Consider the following 19,762-nt stretch of genomic DNA (forward strand, 5'->3'; position numbering starts at 1 on the left):
TTGTAATCAAAGGATTCCTGGTCAGACAGGCAGGATTAGTTATAAAAATAGTATCAGTCTGTTCCCATAATCACATAACTATACTAAGGTCAGTGCCATTTACTCAGAAATGCAATCTTCATCTGGCAAACAAAATGCGACCCCCCACCCAAATAAAGTATCAATTTATCCTGTCTTTAAATATATTATAAATCGGCCCCCATAAGAGATGATTACATAGCCCCCAACTGTTCCCCAATATGAGGGACGGACCCTCTTTTGGAGTTATAACCCTCTGTCCAGCGGAAAACAGATGCAACTGCAAACCTACCAAGACATGGCCGTCCACCTAAACTGACAGCCTGGGCAAGGAACGCATTTATCAGATAAACCGCCAAGATGCCCATGGTACTGTAACTCTGGAGGAGCTGAAGAGATCCGCAGCTCAGGTGGGAGAATCTGTTTAGAGGACAACTTTTAGTGGTGTACTCCACAAATCTGGCCTTTATGGAAGAGTGGCAAGAAGAAAGCCATTGTTGAAAGAAAGCCATAAGAAGTACCATTTACAGTTGGTGAGAAACCATGTGGGGGACACAGCAAACATGTGGAAGAAGGTGCTCTGGTCGGATGAGACCAAAATTGAACTTTTTGGCCTAAAACCAAAACACTATGTGTGGTGGAAAACTAACACTGCACATCACCCTTAACACACCATCCCCACTGTGAAACATGGTGATGGCAACATCATGTTGTGGGGATGCTTTTCTTCATCAGGGACATGGAAGATGGTCAGAGTTGATGGGAAGATGGATGGAGCCAAATACAGGGCAATATTAGAAGAAAACCTGTTAGAGGCGGCAAAAGACTTGGGCAGAGGCTCACCATCCAGCAGGACAACGACCCTAAACATACAATCAGAGCTACAATGGAATGGGTTAGATCAAAGCATATTCATATGTTGGAATGGGCCCAGTCACAGTCCAGACCTAAATCTAATTGAGAATCTGTGGCACGACTTGAAAATTGCTGTTTATAGATGCACTCTATCCAATCTGACAGAGCTTGAGCTATTTTGCAAAGAAGAATGGGGGAAAATGTCACTCTCTAGATGTGCAAAGCTGGTAGAGACATCCCCAAAAAGACATGCAGCTGTAATTGCAGGGAAAGGTACTGTAGTTCTACAAAGTATTGACTCAGGGGTGCAGAATACAAATGCATGCCACACAAGCCATTTATAATTTTCCTTCCACTTCACAATTGTGTAATTTTTTTTTGGTCTATCACATAAAATTGGTTGTAATATGACAAAATGTAGAAAATTTCAAGGGGTATGAATACTTTTTCAAGGCACTGTACCTGCTTATTTTACCGTTTTGGGTTTAGTAACACTTTAATGGCACTTTTTATCTGTGCAGTGCAAAGAAAATCATGTTTACAGAGTGCAATGACTCAAGCTACACATAGTATATGGGTTTAATCCAACGACTAGTTTCCCCTACCCTTTTTATATTCATTTTTTATTTTTTTCATGAAATATTGCAGTAAATTTTAAATCTGAAATGTATGTCCTTATTCTATGTAGATTGTGATACTGTTTATTGTGTTACCTTATAAAAGCAAATAAGAAACAGGGATTAAGGTGGGACACAAATACAGAGGTTATAAAATGGAAAATAAAAAGTTTTGCCTTTTAGTTGTACTTTAAAGAGGAAGTAAACCCTGATGGGTTTTACTTCTTCTTTTTGCTCTCTGCAAACGCTGAAAATTAAAAGCATAGTATGCATCGCATACTAGCCCATTATGTGACACTTACCTGCAAACGAATCCATCGCTGTCACCTGTGCAGGCTGTGTCCATCTTCTCGCCCCTCTTCCTTCCGGGGCCGCGGACTCCGGCTCTGTGACTGGCTGGAGCCGCGTGAAGTCACTCCTGTGCATGCGTGCGGGAGCCGTCAGTAACTGCACATGCTAGGGAAGAAACGTCACAGATGTCCTTTTCTTCACAGCGCATGCACCGATTACATCATCGGCACACTACATGTAAAATATCTCCTAAACGGCGCACGGTTAGGAGATATTTTCACTACCTATAGGTAAGCCTTATTCTAGGGGGTGTATAATAATAAGGGGGCGCTAATAGTAGGTGATAAATTAATTCCAAATTCTAGCTTGAAACAATATATTAACTATAAGGTCAACAATATAATAGTGATTTAAAGTGCAAGTGCTTATTTAATGACAACATAAAAAAATAGGTGCAAACAGGTCCAAAAAATGCAGCAATGGTCACTAAATGATAAGCATTGGTAAGTCCATGCATCAAATGGTTGACTTGAGAGTAGACACCATCACCACGGAACAGATATCAAACTGGCGACACCTAGTGAAAGGTGGAGGTAAGTGCCCACACATCAGACCACCATGACCCTTCATTTTAAAAATGGATCAGGTGGAGCTTTAGTACAGTTGGTGGCCTAAGGTCTGTACTGGTACCTGGATGGGACTGGCCAGGAATGGACTCCAACAGAAGAAATTATCATGAATAAAATGAAGAAAAATGGGCCATAGTGAAGTTCTGCGATTTATTGTGAAACAGATTAAAAACAAAAGCCAAATGGCCGCTTACTTGTGCAAGTGCCGAGACCTTGGCACTAAGGAATCGAGCGTGTTACAGCTAGATGTGACGTGGAGCACCAGCTGTACTGTGTCTCACTCTCGTGGGTAGGTATATCGTGCGTTCCACCGCCTCTCTGTGCCAAATCTGGAAGTAGCTGAACGTGATCAGGAACGCCTCGACGTACGTTTCATCTATTGATGTCATCAGGAAGCTGTACTAAAGCTCTACCTGATCCTTTTTTCAAACGAAGGGTCATAGTGGTCTGGTAAGTAGGCACTTACCTCTACCTTTCACCGGGTGCCATCAATTTGATATCTGTTCCGTTGTCATGGTGTCTACTCTCAAGTCAACCATTTGATGCATGGAATTATCATTTAGTGACCATTGCTGCATTTTTTGGACCTGTTTGCACCAATTTTTTTCTATGTTGTCATTAAATAAGCACTTGCACTTTAAATCACTATTATATTGTTGACCTTATAGTTAATATATGGTTTCAAGCTAGAATTTTGAATTTATCACCTACTATTAGCGCCCCCCCTTTTTTTATACACCCCCACATTGCTAAAGTTGTTTTCACACCACTTTAGGGGAGCAGCTTCTTTAATATATTTATATTTTTATTACCATAGCGCAGAGTTCTCTATTTATTCAAGCCTTATTCTAGGCTTACCTATAAGTCAGGAGAGAGGGTTTACAACCACTTTAAGAACCCTGCATTGGTCTGCCCTGGTGTGAATGGGCTTGAAAACAAGTTTCCTTGTAGGAATTAATACGGATAGCTTTTAGCAACAAGATCGCACCTGTCATTGTGCCCTCACTGGTTGGATCAGAGAGGCATTACTCTCTCACTGCTGGACATGCTGCAAAATCTCCCTCTCCAGCAAAAGGAGCGATTGTTCCCTGATTTGGGTAGCAACAAAGTGATGCCATAGAAACAGGTAAATATTTTCTGTGCCGTCCCAAGTGGCTTGTCACCAGAAGCAGAACGCCAAGTGTGACATACAATGCTGTGAAAAATAATTTGCACCTTTCTGCTTCTTTTTTTTTTTTTTGCATATTTGTCACACTTAAAGGGGTTGTAAAGGTACAATTTTTTTTTTCCTAAATGGCTTCCTTTACCTTAGTGCAGTCCTCCTTCACTTACCTCATCCTTCGATTTTGCTTTTAAATGTCCTTATTTCTTCTGAGAAATCCTCACTTCCTGTTCTTCTGTCTGTAACTCCACACAGTAATGCAAGGCTTTCTCCCTGGTGTGGAGTGTTGTGCTCGCCCCCTCCCTTGGACTACACAGGAGAGTCAGGACGCCCACTAACACACAGCTCCTTTCCCTATCTGCAACGTAGAGAGCGTCCTGACTCTCCTGTAATCCAAGGGAGGGGGCGAGCACGACACTCCACACCAGGGAGAAAGCCTTGCATTACGGTGGTGAGTTACAGACAGAAGAACAGGAAGTGAGGATTTCTCAGAAGAAATAAGGACATTTAAAAGCAAAATCGAAGGATGAGGTAAGTGAGGGAGGGCTGTTTTGGAAAATAATTGTACCTTTTACAACACCTTTAAATGGTTTACATCAAACTAATTTTAATATTACATAAAGATAACCTGAGTAAATGCAAAATGCAGTTTTTAAATTATTTCATTTACAAAGGAAAAAAAGCTGTCCAAACCTACCATGCCAAACCCCCGTCCTTGCTAAATCATGAATGAACTGTGCTTAACCACTTAAGCCCCGGACCATTTTGTTGCTAAATGCCCAGGCCAGGTTTTGCGATTCGGCACTGCGTTTCTTTTTCACAGACAATTGCGCGGTCGTGCGACGTGGCTCCCAAACAAAGTTGGCGTCCTTTTTTCCCCACAAATAAAGCTTTCTTTTGGTGGTATTTGATCACCTCTGCGGTTTTTATTTTTTGCGCTATAAACAAAAATAGAGCGACAATTTTGAAAAAAAATGCAATATTTTTTACTTTTTGCTATAATATCCCCCAAAAACATATATCATTTTTTTTTTCCTCAGTTTAGGCCGATACGTATTCTTCTACCTATTTTTGGTAAAAAAATCGCAATAAGCGTTTATCGATTGGTTTTACTACTTTTTTTTTTTTTTTCCAAAATCTTTTATTCATTTTTTTTATACAAAACAGTACAATTAATACAACATAAAATCAATATACAGACTAACATATATGGTCTCCAAATGTACCCTTTCCAATGAAAATTGAAAATATATTAAAAGCTCTATCTTCTTCTACCGATATTATGTACTACTCCTGGATTTCTCCATCCTTCCGCCCCAGTGCCTATCCCTCCATTTCCACTCTTCAAGGGAGATACCTAGGGATAGGACCCCACTACCTATACCTACAGTAAGTGGAGGGGGGGAGGACGTATATAAAAAAAATAAAAAAAGGGGAGATATGAGAGCGAGAGAGAGAGAGGGTAGGAGGGAGATATGGAGAGAGAAAGAGAGAGAGAGAAAAAAAAAAAAAAAAAAAAAAAAAAAAAAAAAAAAAAAAAAAAAAAAAAAAAAAAAACACCACGTCCTACTAGAATATAGTGAAAAGTATCGGGGTAATTCCCCTTATTGTGTATTTACATAAGTGTAGAAAACCACAAAGAAGTTGAAAAAAAAAAAAAAAAAAACACACTGAATCCAACTAGGATATAGTGAGAGGTATAGGGGTTAACCCCCTTATTGTATATTTACATGAGTGTACAAAAAAAAAAAAAAGAAGGAAGAAGAATAACTCTAAGTCTCTCTAAAATACAGTGGAAAATATAGGGGTTAATTCCCCTAATTGTGTATTTACTTAAGTATAATAACAAAAAAGAAAGACACTACATCCTACTAGAATGTAGTGAGTATTGTGTATTTACATAAGTGTACAACACCAGACAGGAGTTGTAATTAAAAAAAAAAAGAAAAAAAGAAAAGGACACTAAGTCCTACTAGAATATAGTGAAAGGTATCGGGGTAATTCCCCTTATTGTGTATTTACATAAGTGTACAAAACCACAAAGAAGTTGAAAAAAAAAAGAGGAAAAAAAAAAAAAAATTATATAAAAAGAAGAGAGACACTACGTCCCTCTAAAATATCGTGAAAAATCTAGGTTTTACTACTAATGGCGGACACTTCGGACAATTTTCGCCGTAGGGAACCGGGTAGTGAAGCCGGAGCGCTTCACTTCCGGGTTCCCTCACTGAGGATGGCGGGGGGGGGGGGGGGGGGCAGCAGAGTGACGAGCGATCGCTCGTCCTCTGCTGCGGACGGCGCTGGACTCCAGGACAGGTAAGTGTCCTAATATTAAAAGTCAGCAGCTGCAGTATTTGTAGCTGCTGGCTTTTAATATTTTTTTTTTCATGGCACATCCGCTTTAAATAGAAGCTGTCTGACAAAGTGAAGCACGCTAAAATATTTCAAAAAGCAGCACATCATGACGCAATCTAAATAAATTCAACAACAGATGAGAAACAAAGTAATTGATATGTATCAGTCTGGAAAGGGTTACAAAGCCATTTCTAAGACTTTGGGACTGCAGCGAATCACGGTGAAGGCTATTATCCACAAATGGACAAAACTTGGAACAATGGTGAACCCTCCCAGGAGTGGCCAGTCTACCAAAATCAGGGCTTTTTTTCAGGGGAAACTTGGGGGAACGCAGTTCCACCACCTCTGGCTCAGACCCTTTGGTGCCTGCTCACCACAATCACTTGTAAACACAGAAGTCTGGTTTCTGTGTTTACAAGTGACAGCTCTGTACTCTGTGTGTAACCCCCTGAACTCTGCACTCTGTATGTAATGCAATCCTGGTATTTAATGCCCCTTTAAGACCCTTCTACTGTTTTTGAAATCTGAACAGTGTCGTGGTTGAGTTCCTGCACCTATTTTCTGAGAAAAAAAGCTCTGACCAAAATGATTCCAAGAGTACACTGACAACTCATCCAGGAGGTCAAAAAAGAACACAGAACAACATCTAAAGAACTGAAGGCCTCAGTTAAGGTCAGTGTTCATGATTCAACTATAAGGCTCCATTCACACCTGAGCGACAAAACGCCTGAAGCGCGACGCTCAGATACGCTGGAGGGGGAAAAATAACATTGTTGTCTATGGAGATGGTTCACATCTCCACGCCGAACGCCGAAACGCCAATCGCGTGAAGCTCAAACAAGTCCTGGACCCTTTTTTGTCGCGTGTATTCAGGCGGCTTCGGCGTTCGGCATAGCTGACAATGACCTGTTAAAAAAACGCGGTTAAAAACGCTGCGTTTTGTCACGGCAAATCGCAGTACAAAACACTGCAATTTGTCGCGCCAAATCGCGGTACAAAACGCCGCGCTAAGGTGTGAATGCAGTCTTAGAGAGAGACTTGACAAAAATGGCATCCATGGGAAAGTTCCAAGACCAAAGCCATTGCTGACCAAAAAACACCAAGGCTCGTCTCACATTTGCCAAAAAACATCTTGGTTATCCCCAAGACTTGTGGGCAAATATTCTGTGAACTGATGAGACAAAAATTTTACTTTTTGGAAGGTGTGCGTCCCGTTCTATCTGTGGTAAAACTAACACAGCATTTCATAAAAGAAACATCATACCAACAGTCAAACATGGTGGTGGTAGTGTGATGGTCTGGGGCTGCCTTGCAGTTTCCGGACCTGGACAACTTGCCATAATAGATGGATCCATGAATTCTGTGATCTACCTGTTACTGATGCGACTAGCCAAGGTAGCAGAAGTCGCAGAAGGTGATTTACCATGGTTTTCTTCCTTTCTTGAAAACCGATCACAAACAGTTAAATTGGGTTGTTTCACGTCGGAAAAGCGCACAGTGTCATGTGGAGTCCCCCAAGGATCCCCCCTGTCACCGGTGCTTTTCAACATCTATCTTCGCCCTCTCTTTGATATTATCAGTAGCCAAGAACTACTCTATCACTCTTATGCAGACGATACGCAACTGTATTTTCGCATCTGCAACAAAAAGGATCATCATCTCAGTTTAGAGAAATGTCTCTCTTTGATAGAAAACTGGATGACTAAGAGTTATCTTAAACTCAACAGTTCAAAAACAGAACTCCTTATGTTTCACGCCAGCCGAAAGAGTCAACTGGCAACAACCTGGACACCCCCGCCCATTCTGGGCCAAATCATCACCCCTAGCTCCAAAGTCAAAAGTCTCGGGGTCATCTTCGACACCTTCATGACAATGGACGCACAAATAGGGTCAGTAGTCAGCGGAGCGCACCATCTGTTGCGCCTACTACGCAGACTTATTCCATTTATCCCCAAAGAAGACATAGCAGTCGTGGTGGGAACAATCGTGAATTCCAGACTGGACTATGCTAACGCCCTGTACCTCGGACTCCCAAAGTACCAAATCTCCCGTCTGCAAGTCGTTCAGAATACGGCAGCCAGACTGGTGACTGGGAAAAAAAAATGGGAATCAATCTCACCTTCGTTGAGAACCCTTCACTGGCTGCCAGTAAAAGACAGAATTGCATTTAAAGCACTCTGCCTGACACATAAGTGCATCCATGGGAAGGCTCCGCAATATCTTTGCGACAAGATAGAACCTCACAATTCTAATCGCGTTCTGCGATCCACCGACCAAAATCTGGTCAGGGTACCAAAAACCAAATACAAGTCCAAAGGAGAAAGAAGGTTTGCTTTTCAGGGTCCTAGACTATGGAACGCTTTACCAACCAGCGTTCGGTTGGAGGAAAACCACCTGACTTTCAGAAGACGGATCAAAACTCTGCTCTTTTGATGTCATGAGACACGAACAACTAGCGCCCAGAAGCGATTCAGTTCGCATGCGCTGCGCTTTATAAGTTTTTTTATTCATTATTCATTCATTATTCATACCAGAATATCCTGAAGGAGAATGTCTGGCCATCAGTTTGTGTCCTCAAGCTCAAGAGCACTTGGGTTATGAAGCAGGACAATGATCCGAAACACAATAGTAAGTCCACCTCTAAATGCCCAAAAAAAAAGGTTTTGGAGTGGCCTAGTCAAAGTCTGGAATTAAAGACAATTGGGATGCTGTGGCATGACCTTAACCACTTCAGCCCGGGTAGGATTTGCCCCCTTAATGACCAGGCCATTTTTTTTGCGATACAGCACTGCATTGCTTTAATTGCCAATTGTGCGGTCATGCAACGCTGTACCCAAACAAAATAGACTGCCAGAGCATGGAGGAGTCACAGTGAAAGTCTCTCTCCACGCCAGGTGGTCCCTTTAGTCCACTCCAGTCCAAACAGCACTGACAGTCCCATTCTTGGCTTGCCTTGCTCCTGTTCCACAAACCGACACATGATGCTCCTGCCACTCCGCTCTGCTCCCTTACACCAGGACATCACACAACAAATTCAAGTATTACCTCTGCCAGACGAGCTGGCATTGCCCAAACACACTGTAGCAACCTTGGCTTATATGAAACCAGGGTATGGATATCCAGAGGCCGCTTCTTAGATCTTGAAACCCAGCCTTATGACAGGACCACCAGTCACAGTGTAGGGTCGTGCATTAGGTTGAACCATAGAAATGATCTGTTCCGCTGCCTGTGTGTGTTTTTTGGTTGTTGCTGTATTGTTGTTCTCGGCGCATCGAGGCCTACGGGTAACTGACTGCGTTTTGTACTTTTTTTGTACTTTTAAGAATTTTAATAAATAAATAAATAAAAAGAGCCTCCGCATAGTGTAAAACTGTATTTAGGGGTTTAATTTTGTCATGTGCCAAACTGGTACCATTCGGGCTAGGGTTGCCACCTGTCCGGGATTCACCGGGACAGTTTGGGTTTTGACTCATGTGTCAGGGTTTCAGTCCACCTGAAACCCAGACACAATATTCAGACAGGAATTTAGCTCAGAACAGTGCCTGGTAGGGGGGTGAGGGGGCACTTTGCAAGCCACATTACTGATCTCTTTGGAGTGCCCAAAGGTGTCCCAGGTCTTTTAAAATCCTATAGAGAATGCTACAAAAAAATGTTTTGCTGTGCGCCGCTAAAGTGTTCAGGTTTGGCTTGAAGAAAAAGTGGCAACCCTAATTCGGGTCAGTGTGGCGTGATTTAAAAAAAAATGGGTTGGGGATTTCTCTTTGTTTCTGTGGGTAGCAGGGGCGGCCCGTCCATTAAGGGCGCACATGGAGCAGTTTCACACATGTCTGGGGCGGCCGCGGAGGGAATTGCAAAAGGGTCCTGTGCGTGTTCGGTTGCAATTCAGTAAGGATGAGCTCCGGCGTGTTCGCACCAGGAAGTCGGCACTGCACTGCGCTAATCCCAGGCAGTGAGACATTAACCAATCTCTGCAGCCACACAACGGGACAATGTCTCACTGCCTACGATTAGCGCAGCGCAGTGCCAAATTTCTGGCGGGCTCTGCACACGTGGGGTGTGTGCGAACACCCCCGGAGCTCATCCTTACAATTCAGACCTAAAGCGGTAAACAGACATGCACTGGACCCCACAGCTGCACAAGTGTGAACCCAGCCTCAATGCGATGTACAATTCTTTGCTATTTTAATGTATTCATATGGTAGTTTCAACTTTTGGGAATTAAATGTTTATTTTGTAATTTTTATTTAACCTCTTGGCGTCCGCGCTATAGCCAAATGATGGCTACAGCGCGGACCTGAATTGCCGGGATGCTGTCAATAGACGTCCTCCCGTGCTCGAGCGGCCTGCGCCCCCCCTGCAGGATACAAGCAACTCGCTCTGTGATCAGCGAGTCTATGAGACTCGCTGGATCACAGATCGGAGTAAGGGGTCGGGCCCGACCCCTTACCATGTGATCAGCTGTCAGCCATTGACAGCTGATCATGCGATGTAAACAGAGCCGTAATTGGCTATTTTTTCTCCTCGCGCTGATAGCGTGAGGAGAAAAAAAAAGCCGATCACTGGCATAAGACAGCGGGACATCAGTCCCGATCAGGGACAGCTGTGGACAGCTCATCTGTGCCACCTGTCAATGCCACCTACCAGTGCTAACTATCAGTGCCCCCTATCAGTGCCCACAGTGCAAAATCTAGAAGTCAGCAATCAGTGCCTCAAACAGTGCTGCCCATCATTGTCACCAACCAGTGGCCATTATTGTCACCTATCAATGCCATCTATCTGTGCACATCAGTAACACCTATCAGTGCCACCTTATCTGTCCCCATCAGTGCTGCCTTATCTGTGCTTATTAGTGCCCATCAGTGCAGAGTATCAGTGCCGCCTCATCAGCGCATATCAATGAAGGAGAAAACTTACCTGTTTGCAAAAAAAATTAACAAAATATAAAACATGATTTTTTTTTTTTTCAAAATGTTCCATCTTTTCTTGTTTGTTTAGCAAAAAATAAAAACCCCAGAGGTGATCAAATACCACCAAAAGAAAGCTCTATTTGTGGGAAAAAGATGATAAAAATATAATTTGGGTACATCGTTGTATGACCGCACAATTGTCATTCAAACTGCGTCAGTGCTGAAAGTTGAAAATTGGTCTGGGCAGGAAGGGGGTTTAAGTGCTCAGTAAGCAAGTGGTTAAAAATTATTGTTACTTTTATTACTATTCTATTGTTTTTATGAATTGTTTTGTGTCTTTTTCTCCAAACTTGACAAGCTGCCTTCCCATAGACAAGTGAATGCACCGCATCCTCCCGCCTCACTGCACCAGAGCCCCAAGGTCACGTGTGGGAGCGCCGGTGTCGCCATTTTCCTTGAGGGCATTTCTCAGGTACGGCTCACCAGGGGGACCAAAAAGAGACGGAAATGTAAAGTATGTGGCAGCCGCAGCGCAACGTTTCCAAAGCGACCTAAAAATTATCGGAGGGCAGCCACCGAACAGAGGCGTGCAGTATGTTGTCTCCCCGCCCTCCTCTTCTCTGAGCTGCGGAAGTTTTCATGTGTGTGCATGCGGCCCGGACGGCGCCGGTCCTTTGTGTGGGATGATCGGATCAGGTAGGATGGGGATGGCCGGGGATTTACACCCGGGGGTGACACGTTCTCTGCCAGGCTGGGGAGGGAGGAAGTTAGTCCGGAGTGCAGCACTTCTCTCACATCTGGGACACCAGGCTGTCATGACCACATGAAGGTGACACCTTACTACACATCCAGGGAGGGGGGCACTCCATATACACAAATCTGGGGTCTTCACCCACAGCCTCAGGTCTGCTCTGTACATCATGTATGGGGATCAGTGTATTTAGTACATTGTATCATTATGTTATTGTTTTTGTATTCTTTTGTTTCACAATAAGAACTCTCTCACATCATTTCCATTGGGTTGTGTTGATCAGCATAGAGAAGTGCAGAATGAATGGAAGGGCTCAGAGAGGACAATCATTTTTCCTGTTCTGTTTACAACTTGCCCATATGGTGATGAGTTCTGTATAAAAATGCAGCACAGCTCTTCATATTGTGTCACAACAATGCGACTTCCTCCTTAAAGCGTCCCATTGTTGTGACACAATGTGAAGAGCTGTGCTGCATTTTTATATCTGATGGGCTTTAGTTCTCTGCAAAGTAAAAGCATAATGTGCTAGTATGCATCACGTACTAGCACATTTTGTGCCACTTATCTGCAAACGAAGCTTGCAATGTTCCCGCTGGAGGCTGCATCCATCTTCATCCCTCTTCTTTCCGTGGGGCGCAGACTCTGCCTCTGTAACTGACGAGAGTCACATGACGTGGCTCCCACGCATGCGTGTGGGAGCCGCCAGTCACCGCACTGCTAGTGAAGAAACGGCATGGATGGCTGTTTCTTCACAGGGCATGCGCCAATTACATCATTGGCGCACTACAAGGTAAATATCTCCTAATGGCGCATGTTTAGGAGATATTTACAGTACCTATAGGTAAGCCTTTTATAGGCTTACCTATAGGTACAACGTCCGCATTGGGGGTTTACAACCACCTGCCTACTGGGCACATCCCCCCCCCCCTTCCTGCCCAGACTAATTTTCAGCGCTGTCGCACTTTGAATGAGAATTGCACAGTTGTGCAATGCTGTACCCAAACACAATTTTTATCATTTATTTGAGACAGAGCTTTATTTTGGTTGTATTTAATCACCACTTTTTTTTACAAAACAAAAAAGAAAAAAATATGTATTTTTTTTTTTTTTTTTAAAACGTGTTTTTCTTTCTGTTATAAAATTTTGTAAAGAAGTAATTTTTCTCCTTCACTGCTAGGCAGCAGTGATGAGGAGGAACTAATATGCAGCACTGATTGGCATCACTGTTGGGGCTGCACTGATTATCTGTGCAGATCTCCCCTGTTAGGAAATGTCATTGATCGGTTCTCCTAACACGCTATTGGAAAGGAATGCCAATAATTGGCATTTCCTTGTATACATGTGATTGGACACAGCTGATCACATGGGTAAAGAGCCTCATCATTGGCTCTATACTAGGATTGGTGATGTGCCATGTCCCGGGACACGGCACACCACCGATCGCTGCATGCCCCAGAGGGCACAAAAGCATTGTGAGAGTAGGACAACGTCATATGAACAAGAGAAGCCGCCTTGCGCCTGTCGTTTCATGATATGGCGGGTGTGGGGGATGTTACAGTGGTAGTAAACTCTCCACCCTAACCTTCCTCCATTTAAATCACTCCTAAAGAATATAGTGCTGTGCAGGGGTCAAGTCCTGGGACTTCCACCCAAGATCCACTCCCCCACCAAAAAAAAAAAAAAAAAGATACGCTCATATGCATAATTACTAAACTGTAGGTTTTTTTATTTTTTTCGATCCACTGTACCTTAGTAATCCTTTGTTACTGGCCGCTTCCTGTATATGGATTCATCGGGTAGTCTGCGGGTATTCCGTCACTTCCTCGATGCCGCAATGTCTCCTGGGAGCTTTTGTCATTGTTCCCAGGAGGCATTGTGGGAGCAAGTTCTTTCTAAATCCCGCGATAACTCGCGGCAGACCTCCGCAATGTCTCCTGGGAACAATGACAAAAGCTCCCAGGAGACATTGCGGCATCGAGGAAGTGACGGAATACCCGCAGACTACCCGATGAATCCATATACAGGAAGCGGCCAGTAACATAAAGGATTACTAAGGTTCGCCTGTCCCTGACAGTGACTCGAGCTGGGCATCGCCGCTTAGTGAAGGATTGGCTCGGGCGGCTCGGCTGCTCTAGTCCTGCAAAGGGAACGGAGTTCCTGCTGTGAAAAAAGTGCAGGAACTCCGTTCCCACACGTTTCCGCAAGATTTGAGCCCTGGTGCTGTGTTTATATTCTGTCTAACTTTTGCTATTCTCTAGAAATCCAGCGATGTTCAGTTTACCAACATCGCTGACACATAATTGCCGCGATTCATGGCATGCTATGTGTGCCAAATCCGGAAGTTGCCGTGCCTATGTCGTTGACTCTGTGGCATGGCATTCCTGCGAGAGTCAAGCCCAATTCACAACTTCCCAAAACACACGTGCCTTGCAATGTCACAAGGGGGTGTAAACATAGCAGCAGATCACAGGAGAGAAAGTACAGCACTGACCAGAATAACAATGCCAACACAAAGGGCAGAACTTGCCCTTTGTGTCTAGGTGTGGAAGACAACAGAAAAAATGGCGCTGGTTTGGGACAGGAAGCTTACAAAACAAAATATGCAGATAAAAAGTAAGAAGAAACATGGGAATAATTAAAAAGGTAGAATGATTTAAGCTTTGGTGTACTTGCTACATTGCTTTTAGGGATTTGATTGGCTGACTTTATTGCCACTTTAAAGCGGCGTTCCACCCAAAAATGGGACTTCCGCTTTTCGGGGGAGGGAGCAGATACCTGTGTAATCCAGGTATTTGCTCCCACTTCTGGGCATAGGTCGCCGCCACGTCCAGCGCCTCCACTGTCCCGTCCCCCAGCTGTCTTCTCTGAGACACACAGGTTCCAGAAGACGGCAAGGACCAGTGGGATCATGCAGCGCGACTCGCACATGCTCAGTAGGGAACCAGGAAGTGAAGCCTCAAGGCTTCACTTCCTGATTCCCTCACCGAAGATGGCGGCGGCAGCACCCGACTTTGGCGGCAGCTGACTTCGAATTTTTTTTTTTTGGCGGAACTCCGCTTTAAGGCTCCATTCACACCTAGGCGTTTTGTCGCCTGTAGCGCGACGCTATTGCAGCCTGAAATACGCTGGAGGGGTGATTTAACATTGTCAGCTATGGAGATGGTACGCCTGAAGCTCAAAACAAGTCCCGGACCCTTTTTTTCAGGTGGCGTTCGGCATAGCCGATAATGTTAATCACCCCTCCGGCGTATGTTAGGCCTAAAAAACGCCGTGTTTTGTCGCGGCAAATCGCGGGACAAAATGCCGCAATTTGTCGCTGCAAATCGCGGTAAAATAAGCCGCGTTCAGGTGTGAATGCAGCCTAAGGCAACAAGATACAACTGTTGAAAATTTAAAATCTCACCTTGATAATCTTCTTCATAACATAGTCTAAAAACATATCGCAAAAAATAAATATGTATATTTCCAGTTACTGCTAACCTACCACCAAAGACCAACCCAAAATAAATTCTTCTGCTCCTGACTATTACAGCGATACCACATGTGTATGCCATTTGTTTGTGCCCGTAGTACTGCCCATATGCAATAGTGTGCATTTTTGGTCCTACCTAAAACACACGGACACTAATTAAAAAAAATAAAACTGACTCTGACCTTGACTCAAACACTAACCTTGATCTAGATTTTTTTTCTTTTTCTTTTTCTTTTCTTACTCTGCAAGGAAAGAGAAATATACATTGTATCTTTCCTCTCCATTCGCAGAGAGAGAAACACAGATGTGAGTAGCTAGTCGGATAATCGGGGGACCTTGAATTGGGAGTACAGACGTTGCGCTCCCACCACAAAGAGAGATACGCATATATGCGGCCCCACGGATAAAAGCCTTGTACAGTGGGGCCACATATGCGTTATGTCGAAGGGAAGGGGTTAGTGCTGGTTCCATTAAAAGGGTGGCAGAACATGAAGTACATTGCAGTTTGTGTGATATGGTGCTGAGCAGACGCAGATTGGTCAGGGTGCAAATGGTGACCCGTGTTCACAGCCTAAAGTGCCTACACTGGACATGTGAGCATCAGAACTGGACCACAGAGCAATGGAAGTAGGTGGCCATCTATAATGTTATAGATGATTGATTGTGTGTGTGTGTGTGTGTATTTCTACATGCATTTTGTGTTTCTTAAGCCTCATACACACGATCGGACTTCAAACAAACTTTTCCGTGGATTTTTGTTTGAAGGGAGATGGCCGGGCACACCCATAGCATACACACGGCAGGACTTTTCTGCAAACTTTCCCAACATTGCATTGTTTTTCTGTTCTTTACTGCCACCCTTTGGTCAACTTCTGCTATTGTTGGTTGATTTTGCCATTGGTTCTGGGCATGCGTGTTTGTACTTCGGACAAAAGTCTGATTGATTACTGTACACACGATCGGACTTTGCACCGTAGGACTTTTGTTGCCGAAAAGTTTGTCTGTTTGCAGAGCGATCTTTGTCCGATGAAAACCGAAAAAGTTTGTCCGTTGGAGCGTACACACGGTAGGATTTTTTGGAAAACTTGCGCATTTTGAAGTTTGTTGTCAAAAAGTCCTACCGTGTGTATGGGGCTTTACTCTTCAACTCTGGTTGTGGACAGTACTTACATTTTGTTGACCCCTAGTACAGTGTTGCAAACCGTCAGTATTTTTACTGGCAGCCAGTAAAAAAAAGGCAATATTTTCATGCCAGTAAAAGTTTGCCAGTAAGAAATATGGCTGTGATGCTCGGCTTGGCCCGGAGCTGAGACCATCTGAGTGCCTACTACATTGTGATTGGGTGGAGGCGGTGCCTTAGCATGTCGTGTGATGTCATGGTGCAATGGAGCCAAGCAGAGCGGCCAGAGCCTCGTGTGCGGGTCTGCGGTATGGGAGCAAGGCAGACTGGGACCGGGACCGTCAGTGCTGTTTAGACTGGAGGGACCACCTGGCTTTTAGAGAGACTGTCACTGGGACTCGGCATGGGATATTTTATATCAGTGAGGTCTCCTCATCATCTGTGCTGCTGCACTCTGCTGTCAGTTTCACTGTGAGAGTCAATTTTATGTGTGTGTGTCGCCCATTCTAATTTCTTGCCCTCCTGAGTCCTGTCCCTGAGCTACTTACTTACTATATTGACAATAAAATTAGTTAACTGATTCCTTTTTTAAAAATGATTAAAAATAGATAAAAACCTATCATATAATGTACCTACAATTTAGTTTCGTTTTTGCTGTTTGCTGGTTCTCTGATGTACAGAGAGCCAATAGAGGGCAGTGATACTTTGTCTAAAACTCCTCAGCACCAATCCAGTTTCGTTTTAGACACAGTAATCACACCTCCTTGATTAGTCGCCACAGAGAGAAATCTCCCAGTACTGTGGTGATCAGGAAACCGACAACCAGGAAGTGTCCAGAACAGAGAGGATTTACAGCAACATCAAAGCAAAAACGAACAATGAGGACATGAAACCAGGACTGCAGTAAAGAAAGCTATTTAGCTAAAAAAAAATTCCTTTAGTGACCCTTTAACCCCTTCAGCGCCCCCTAGTGTTAACCCCTTCCCTGCCAGTCACATTTACACAGTAAACCGTGCAGTTTTATAGCACTAATCGCTGTGTAAATGTGAATGGTCCCAAAAATGTGTCAAAAGTGTCCGATATGTCCGCCGCAAAGTCACGGTCACAATAAAAATCTCAGATCGCCGCCATTACTAGTAAAAAAATAAATAAAAATGCCATAATTCTATTATTTTGTAGATGCTAGAACTTTTGCGCAAATTGATCAAATACCCTTATTGCGTTTTTTTTTTTTTTTTTTTTAACCAAAAATATGTAGAAGAATACGTATCGGTCTAAACTAAGGAAAAAAATTGTTTTTTTTGTTTTTTTTTTAATTATGATATTTATTAAATCAAAAAGTAAAAGATATTGTTTTTTTTTCAAAATTGTCGCTCTTCTTTTGTTTATAGCGCAAAAAATAAAAACCGCAGAGGTGATCAAATACCACCAAAAGAAAGCTCTATTTGTGGGAAAAAAAGGACGTTAATTTTGTTTGGGAGCCACGTCGCACGACCGCGCAATTGTCATTCAAAGTGCGACAGCGCTGAAAACTAAAAATTGGTCTGGGCAGGAAGGGGGTGAAAATGCCCTGTATTGAAGTGGTTAAAAAAAGAAGAAACACTGTTTTGATGTTTGGATAGAGATGAGTTAAGAGGACATCTGAGCTCCTCTCTAATGTTGAGGTTTGCAGGCTTTTCACATTTGAGGGTTTAAAGAGGAAATTTACTCTCTCAATCAACATTGACTATTTTTGGTTTGTGGTGCTCAGATGAAGGGTAGTTACACTTATAAAAGCAAACCAGCACTATTTTTTGAAAGCGCTGCACTATAAATTATGTTGGGTGTGTTCATAAGGTGCTTTAGGGTTCAGTTTAGGTTAAATGGTACAGCGCCAACCATCAATCGAATGTCACCATGTGTTGCTGCATTGCCTCAATGCACAGATATGAAGCCAACCTTGCACTACCAGGAGCATTCGAGAAGTTACCATAAAAAATTAAGGGGCAGTTCACACCACATGCAGTCCAGTGCCTTTTTCTTTTCTGCATCAAAAATGCATGGAAAGTAAGTTATAAGGTTTCCAATGGCATAGGCCACACCAGTGCAGTCAGTTCCAGGGCTTTCCAGTTCCAGAAAAAGGGTAGAACATGCTGCATTTTCCTGCATGGACTGTACTGGAACACAGTAAAATGCATCACAAATGCAATGGAATGCATCAAAAATGCACCTGACCCCAGTACAGTGTAAAAAAGGAAAGAAACTCATCTGAAATGCATCCGAATGCAGTTTTTGCATGTGTGTTTTTAATGCATTTTTTGCAAGCTTCCGGCAACAGATCTAGAGTGCGTTTTTGTGGGTTCAAAAGAAGTATTGAAGCGTTCCAATAAAGTTGAGCATTGTAAACAGTCCTGGCAGTGACCTATTCTGATGCGTTTCTCATTACTGTCACTTATACTAAATACTATCTGTGATACATTTGCCTATATGTCTCAGTTTACTGCTCCCTGCTAGCCATGTCTGTAGAGGTAGAAAGGAATTTCATGTGTGATTCATTCCTCTGACCGGTTATTGACGTGCTAATGTCCCCTCACTATTCTAAAGGTTAATTGATCTATTGTGTTGTGTAAAGAAGATCTGTGTTTACCCTTAAAAGATGTGTATTGTATCATCAGGCTAAATGATTAGAGAAGTAGTATGTTAATTATTCTGATTGCTTCAGTGTATTAATTAACTCCCCTGATGTCTTTATCGAAAGAAACGTGTCTGCAGGGTCGGCTCCGACTTGTCTCCTATAATCTGTATGGGAAACCCCACCCCATTTTTTTTTTTTTTTTTTTGCCCACCTTCCAAGCCATATCGCCAGGACACTATTTCTAGTCGCCATGGCGACCGGGATTTGTTGAGCCCTGTTTTAGTGGTTAGGACATGTAAAACCAATAGCTCCATATACATCTTTTTTGTATCTCTAGTTTGCGAATATTTTTTTTTTTTTTTATCCTGGTTGAAATCAACGTTTCCTGTCGCTGGATGAACATTGGATAGTACTGAATTTACAGCACAACAGCAATGTTTTTGCAACCACCCTTGGATTACGAGCATAATTAGTTCCAGATGCATGCTTGTAATCCAAAACACTCATATCAAAGCAAGTTTCCCCATAGGAATCAATGGAAACTCAGATAATCCATTCCAGTGTCACTGCTAGTGTATGCAGTACCGCATGTGGCCAGAGGTGGGGGGATGCCGGAGCCACTTGGAGATGCTCAGAGACACGTTACTGGCGCCCCTGCACCTCTGGTCACATGTGGTACTGCACCCCCCAGAGGCTTGAATCCTGCTCATCTTGCGAGACCACGCTCGCAAATCGAGTCAGAATTGAAAAAAAAAAAAAAAAGGCTAGTATTGCGGAACGCTCATAAACCGCGTTACTCACAATCCATGTTTTTACTGTGTGTGTATTCTTTTTTTTTTCTGAGCTAGCTGACAGAGGACATTTGCGCTTATCATTTTCACAAGTGTTCAGTCAGTGCAGAACAAATAGGCAAAAAGTTTTGACTGCAGTCATATGTGATACTAATTTAAATGCTTGTTTAATTCCCAGCAAGC

The 19,762-nt window shown here is 43.2% G+C and overlaps 1 protein-coding gene across 9 annotated transcripts in view; it reads left to right on the plus strand.

Annotated features, from left to right (window-relative positions):
- Window positions 1-11,292: 11,292 nt before the first annotated feature.
- Window positions 11,293-19,762, plus strand: part of PPIP5K2 (diphosphoinositol pentakisphosphate kinase 2) — a 130,497-nt gene continuing 122,027 nt past the window's right edge. For 7 of the 9 annotated variants that reach the window (XM_040342935.1, XM_040342945.1, XM_040342955.1 and 4 more), the window contains exon 1: window positions 11,293-11,527. The gene's annotated coding sequence lies outside the window, so the exon portion shown is untranslated. The remainder of the gene's footprint in view (window positions 11,528-19,762) is intronic. The other 2 variants (XM_040342976.1, XM_040342985.1) reach the window with 1 other exon arrangement.

Source organism: Rana temporaria, chromosome 1, assembly GCF_905171775.1.
Source record: "Rana temporaria chromosome 1, aRanTem1.1, whole genome shotgun sequence".
In the NCBI taxonomy this organism is placed as follows: domain Eukaryota; kingdom Metazoa; phylum Chordata; class Amphibia; order Anura; family Ranidae; genus Rana; species Rana temporaria.